The 7,052-nt window shown below is 39.5% G+C and overlaps 1 non-coding gene across 1 annotated transcript; it reads right to left on the bottom strand.

The window, feature by feature from the left end:
* Positions 1-1,479: 1,479 nt before the first annotated feature.
* LOC136511564 (small nucleolar RNA R71) lies at positions 1,480-1,588 on the bottom strand. The gene has a single exon (XR_010772761.1). It is a non-coding gene; the product is annotated as a small nucleolar RNA R71 (small nucleolar RNA).
* Between the last annotated feature and the right edge of the window lie 5,464 nt (positions 1,589-7,052).

Raw genomic sequence — 7,052 nt, 5'->3', positions numbered from 1 at the left:
CACTGACCACCCTGCTGCTTACAAGTACCCCTCCCCTCACTCTACACTATAAATAGTGGGTGTGGAGCTCTATGAAAGGAGCCCCCATTCATTTCCAAGCTCTCTAAGCTTCTCTTAACTTTCTAGCTTAGCATTAGCTATAGAGTAGTAGTCTAGTAGTGGAGTAGAGCAAGAGCGGAGCTTCTCGGAGTCCGGAAGAGTCTTCTAGGTCTAGTATAGCTCCTTTGTAATTCTTTCATTTCTACATTACTTTATTTAGTATTTATTTTAGTACTTTATTCTAGTATTGCTTGCTTTACTTTAAGTACTTAGTCATTAGTGTTCGTCATTACTTATTGTTTGGCATTAGTAGCATATGTTATCTTATCATTAGTAGTCTTTCGTTAGTACTGGTTCCAATGTTTGGTTAGGGTGCTTTCATCTCATTTCATCAAAGCTCAGATCGAAGTAGTAAGTTTATAGATTAAGCGTGGTGCTTAGGCTATAGATTACCTGTGGATACAGCTAGGCCTCCAGATAGATTATGGTAGGTGACAAGTGGTGGTAGCCTTGTCCATCCTCTGTATTCCACCATAATAGGTCTAGTTATTAAATTGTAGGGCTCGTGGTAGACCTTGTCTATTTAACTCTCCTAGTTGGTAGGTGGGCTATGCCCCAAAGTACTATTGCATTTCTCCTAGTTATTTGTTTACCCTTAGTTACTAGAAAGATATATCGCTCGCTCTCCCACCTAGCTATCTCTGGTTAGCTTGTATTTAGTAGTTAGTTTAGGTAGTTCATACCCATCCTACACTATCGTTCACCTACCTAGGATCAACTTAAGACCTACCTTTAACAAATACTAGTACTATATAAATTCAAGCATTCCGCCTTCCTATGGGAAAAATATAAATTCAACACTCGATACTCACCGAGCAAAGTGCTACGTGATAGTTCTGTGCGCTTGCGGAATACTCCAATAGTCGTTAAGAAGTATCAACAAGTATTTCTGGCGCCGTTGCCGGTGAAGGCAACTGGCATCAAATTTATAAGGCTGAATTTGTTAGCTAGGTTGGTTTTAGTTATCCTAAGTAGTTTATCCTTTTTTCCTCATATCCTATCACTACCCTACATGATCATGGGCGATAAGTCCATTTGTGATTTTTTGGACCCTCGGCTACTAATGTAGCCATCGGACCCCATGTTATCAATGGGGACGCTAACTTTGAGCTTAAGCCAGCATTAATTACGATGGTTCAAGCTAGTTCATTCTATGGGAAACCCCATGAGGATGCAAATGCTCACCTCCAACATTTCTTGGAGATTTGTAGCACATTCACCATTAAGGGAGTGAGCCAAGAGGCTATATGTCTTTGCCTTTTCCCTTCTCTTTGTTAGGAAAGGCTAAGCAATGATTTTACTCTAACCGCAATGCTGTAGATACCTAGGATAAGTGTTCCAATGCTTTCCTAGTTAAGTTTTTCCCTAGGGGGAAGACTAATGCTCTATGCAATAAGATCTCTAGTTTTCAACAACTAGCAGATGAATCGATTCCCGAAGCTTGGGAACAAATGCAAGAGTACATCTCTGCATGTCCACACCATGGCATGGAAGACTGGCTTTTGATCCAGAACTTCTACCAGGGATTAGTGTCGTTAGATAGGAGCCATTTAGATGCTGCTGCTGGTTTATTCTTTTCGCTAAGTGTTGCCAATGCAAAGACATTGATCAAGAAGATGGTCTCCAACCAAGGATGGAGCGACGATCGACTCCAACCCCATAAATGAGGTATGCATTCAATTAAAGAAATTGACATGCTTGCAGCTAAGATGGATCTACTCACGAAGCGAGTGGAACATTATGAGAAGGTGAGTGCCCTAGAGACACTCAAAGCCATGGGTTCCCACATGACTTGCAAAGTCTGTGGAGATGTTGGACATTCGGGCAATTCCTATCCCAAAACCCAAGAGGACCTCAACTTCATCAACACCGACAGTGGGTTTCGTCCACAACATCAAGGCTGGAATCAGCACTCCAACAACCAGGGAGGTAACAATTATTACTCTTCTTTTTGTTTGAATAATCAAGGTAATAATAGTTATGCTTTCCTAAAAGATCTTGTTTACAGTCAAAGTAGAATGACTGATGGTATAAATAAAAAGTTGCATGCTCATGACAAGATGTTGGAAAATATAAATGCTAAATTGGATGAATTTTCTTATGTCTTAAAGAATCAACTTAGTTTTAATAAGATGATAGAAACCCAATTAGCTCAAATTGCTGTTGCTATCCCATCCTATGAAAAAGATAGAATTCTTGGCAATCCTGAGGGAACAATGGAGACAACCAACCTTGTTACTGCAAAGTATGGCTATGCTTTAAATTCTTGGGGTTCCTATTTATTAGATTCCCCATTTACCATTAAGAAAGGTGATCCCGGTACCCCCATGATTAACTGCTCCATTGAAACTCATACCTTCCATAATGCTCTATTTGATTTAGGCTCTAGTGTTAACATAATGTCAAAAGCAGCATATGACAAATTGTTCTACACTACCTTAGCACCAACCTCAGTTTACATGCAATGAGCTGATCAATCTACCCGTTATCTCGAGGGAGTAGCCACTGATTTATTAGTTAAAGTTAGAAGTGCCTATATTCCTATAGATTTTATGATCTTAGACATGGGTAACACTGAGGATACACCTTTAATCCTTGATCGTCCTTTCCTTAGTACTACAAATGCTTGCATATATGTGGCTTCTAGGCAAATCCAATTCCACTTTGCTGGAAGAAAAGAAATATTTGCTTTCGCCTCTGGACAACCCCTCTTTGATAAGAAACAGGAAAAGAAGAAGCATCCAAAGAGAAGCAAGATAAAGAAACCAAAGCCGATTGAAGAGCCGAAGAAACATGTCAAGAAGAAGAAGAATAGAAAGAGATGGCGTAAAAAGCAAGATCCGTCCTCAAACTCGTCATCCCCTGAACTTGACAAGGCCTCCGAGGTGGAACAAGAGGAAACACCTCCATCCAAGGACGAATGACCTTGAGCCCGACAAAAGGTAAGTTTTCTATTCCTTGCATTTATTTACCACATTTTGTTAGTTGCATTTCATTTCCAAAAAAATTGCTTTACATAGCATGATAGGTTAGTTGCATTTAGCTACTCTATGTTAATAAATAAAGTTCTATAGTAGCTAATGCCTGATAGGATAGATATGCATTTAAAGCAACATATATATATATATATATAATATTTAATAATAATGAATAAAATTTAGTAGCATCCCTGCTGAATAAGTTATCTAGTAGTTATAGGTTTAGCTAGTTATTTATGCATTCTAGTAGTATTAGTTAGTCAATAAAGAAAAGAATAAAAAGAACCGCTAGAAGACATTCCAACCTATGCAAAAGGCAAGCTTGGGGGAGACGTCTCTCCCCGCTCAGGTGTGAAAATCTTAAACCCTCTCTTTACATTCATGTTTGCTTTATATTTCAATATTCATGATCATAGAATGTAGAGAGGAGTGCCTTTAAATTATTTTGAGAGAAACTCTGCTCTAATAAAATGATGATAAATTATTTGGAGATGATGAATAGTTGCTCTGTGATACTTTGCAAAAGCTTGTGATACAACCTTATACTTCTTAAGTTTTGAGCATGATAAACTTAGAGTTCATCTCAAGTTGAATGCTTTCGTGGGTTGCAAATTCTAGAACCAAGAATAGGCTTTTGTGAAATATGTTGTATGCCAAGATTAGAGTAAATCTTTGAACCTATATGAGGAATGGTAAAGACAACCTAGAGTTTTGTTTTGCAAAATGCTAAACTCTCTTGCTAGAAGTTCCTCAATGATGATAAATTCCTACCAGAGCCAAATAAATATCCACTCATACATGATAAAGCCACCATAAAAGCTACTTGTTTGTTTTGAGCTTTTTCAAGCCTTGTTGATCTAAGTAGAGAAACTTTTCATGCTTTTTGATCAAGATCACATACACCCACATATTTATTCTTTTCCTACACTAGGGATTCACATCAATATATGCATTCCATTTATTATTGCTCTATGAGAATCAAAGTTACCTCTCTATGCTGTCTTACATCAAAAGAGAGGCATGGGCTATAGAAAAAAATGAGAGAGAATAAAAGAGCAAAAAGCTCTAGTGTTAAAAAAAGAGAGTGAGAAAAAGAAAGTAGCCATGCCCTCTCAAAAAGAAGCTAGACAAACCACTTCCTCCAAATATACCACACACATGCACATCTTGATCAATTTGTATGACTTGTTGCTCCTTGTGATCCAAGTGTTTGACTTAGCAATAGATTCAATTTAAGTTAGCTATGCTTTTATCTCTACCTTGAGCTCCACATAAGCTTTAGGATAGAAATTAAGGCTAAAATTCATGGCTTTGGTGAGGATTTCACACACCATTGAGTGACTTGAATGTACCATCCGAGGAACTTAGGCAAGATTTCTTTTCAAATCATGTGAAAACCTCTAGGAAGTTTGAGCTAAACCAAAGTAGGCAAAAAGTATCTATCTAGCTACACATTCTTGCAACTGCTTGTATCATGGTGAAGGCCATAAGCTCCACATTGCTAAGACTGATGGTGAAATTTCTAAGTGCTAACATGTTCAACTCAAGAGAGAGTATTTGTTTGTATACAAGTCTTTGCAGGGCGTTACATAGTAGCAACTCCTTATCCAACAACCTATTCCACGCTAAACCCACATCTTTGCTGAGGGTAGCAAAGGGGTAGCTTGGGGGAGCTTGTTGACGGTCACTCACACCTGTTTTGACCATCAACATTCCACCCAAAAGCATGGTAAAGTGAGGTCAATCATCATCACATGTGAAGAATTATGTTTAAATTTCACATAGTTCCACTTGTGCTTGTAGAAGTATTTATATGCAGGAAATATGGCAAATTTTGGCCAAAATGGTGACAAACATGGACCAAGGAAGCAAGTGGATGTGGCAGGGCCACCTGGGCCCATAGGCCAGCGTCGCCCGGCGCCACCTAGGCACAGCCCGGCCCCACCTGGTGCCAACTTGGCATGTTGCCACATCACCAATCCATGGGAGCTCTTCCATAGCCAATAGGAAGTGTTGATCTAAGTCGGTTTCAACCAATGGTCATGATGGAGAGGCCATGGATCCATGGGCCCATTGTCATAGACTTGGAGCTTCACCAACTGACTTACCGGCTAAGTTTCACCACGTGTTGTCTTCACAACCGCCTTGGAGGAGCAACCAATGCCCTTAGATGCAAAGGCAGTGCATCCAAGGGCCGGGCAGTGCCCCCTAGCCGCCGCCCAGTGCCCTCCTATGGCCACCGACCTTGCTGCTGCCTACAAGTACCCCTCCCCTCACTCTACACTATAAATAGTGGGTGTAGAACTCGGTGGAAGGAGCCCCATTCATTTACAAGCTCTCCAAGCTTCTCTTAGCTTTCTAGCTTAGCATTAGCTATAGAGTAGTAGTCTAGTAGTGGAGTAGAGCAAGAGTGGAGCTTCTCGGAGTCCAGAAGAGTCTTCTAGGTCTGGTATAGCTCCTTTATAATTCTTTCATTTCTACATTACTTTATTTAGTATTTATTTCAGTACTCTATTCTAGTATTGCTTGCTTTACTTTAAGTACTTAGTCATTAGTGTTCGTCATTAGTGAGCTTAGGTGCTTATTGTTTGGCATTAGTAGCATATGTTATCTTATCATTAGTAGTCTTTCGTTAGTACCGGCTCCACCATCTTGTTAGGGTGCTTTGATCTTATTTCATAGGAGCTCGGATCGAAGTAGTAAGTTTATAGATTAAGCGTGGTGCTTAGGCTATAGATTACCTGTGGATACAGCTAGGCCTCTGAATAGATTGTGGTAGGTGGCAAGTGGTGATAGCCTTGTCTATCCTTTGTATTCCACCACGATAGGTGTAGTTATTAAATCATAGGGTGCATGGCAGACCTTGTCTATTTAACTCTCCTAGTTGGTAGGCAGGCTATGCCCCGAAGTACTATCGTATTTCTCCTAGTTATTTGTTTACCCTTAGTTACTAGAAAGATATATTGCTCACTCTCCCACCTAGCTATCTCTTGTTAGCTTGTATTTAGTAGTTAGTTTAGGTAGTTCACACCCATCCTTCACTATTGTTCACCTACCTAGGATCAACTTAAGATCTACCTTTCACAAATCCTAGTCCTATATAAATTCAAGCATTCCGCCTTCCTGTGGGAAAAAAATATAAACTCACCGAGCGAAGTGCTGCGCGATAGTTCTGTGCGCTTGCGAAATCCTCCAATAGTCGTTAATAAGTATCAATAGTAACAGAATCTCAGTTGTATATCCCAGATACATCATGATAAGTTGCCCATTATTGTTCTTTTTTAGCATATGAGCCTTGACAAAATATTCATAATCAATGTACCAGCGATCAATGTCATCAATGAAAGAAATTGAAGCATTTTTCAATAGACCCAAATTTTGGGCAATACGAATGACCAAAAAGGTACACCCACCATCTCCCTTGACCTCAAAAACATCCTTCCATTGATCCATCATGAATTTAACAAGTGAAACTTTTCTTCTCTTAACCATGGCATAAAGCAATTTAAGTTCATTCATCCTTATGGTGCGAAAGTCATTTCTATGAAATAAAGAAAATCCTAGCCACTTATGTTTGAAACACAAGGTTGGGTGATGAATGTCGTTAGTGTGAGGACGGTGACAATTGGGTTCTTTGGATATTTCCTCCAAAATTTCACTCTATCATAATCTTGTAGAGCAGAGTCTATGTGACTACGCATTGTGCCTTGAATCCCAGAAGCTCACTAAACTGCCTCGAGAGGACAGAAAAATCTTTCCCAAAGAGTCTAAATGTAACTTTAGAGTCAGTGGTTTGTAGGGTGCATAGAAATTCAGTGATTAAAAGCTTAGACCCTAGCTCATCAATATGCCAAATATTTTCCCACCCAACAGTTTTAAATATGATCTTGAATTCAACATCCATACATGTTGCATGCAGAAGGGCTGGGTCATAGGCAGAAGTAAGAATGAACCTTCGAGCCTTTAGCTGCTTAT

The sequence above is a fragment of the Miscanthus floridulus genome, chromosome 1, assembly GCF_019320115.1.
Source record: "Miscanthus floridulus cultivar M001 chromosome 1, ASM1932011v1, whole genome shotgun sequence".
Lineage (NCBI taxonomy): Eukaryota > Viridiplantae > Streptophyta > Magnoliopsida > Poales > Poaceae > Miscanthus > Miscanthus floridulus.
This window is presented reverse-complemented; position numbering and strand designations above follow the sequence as displayed.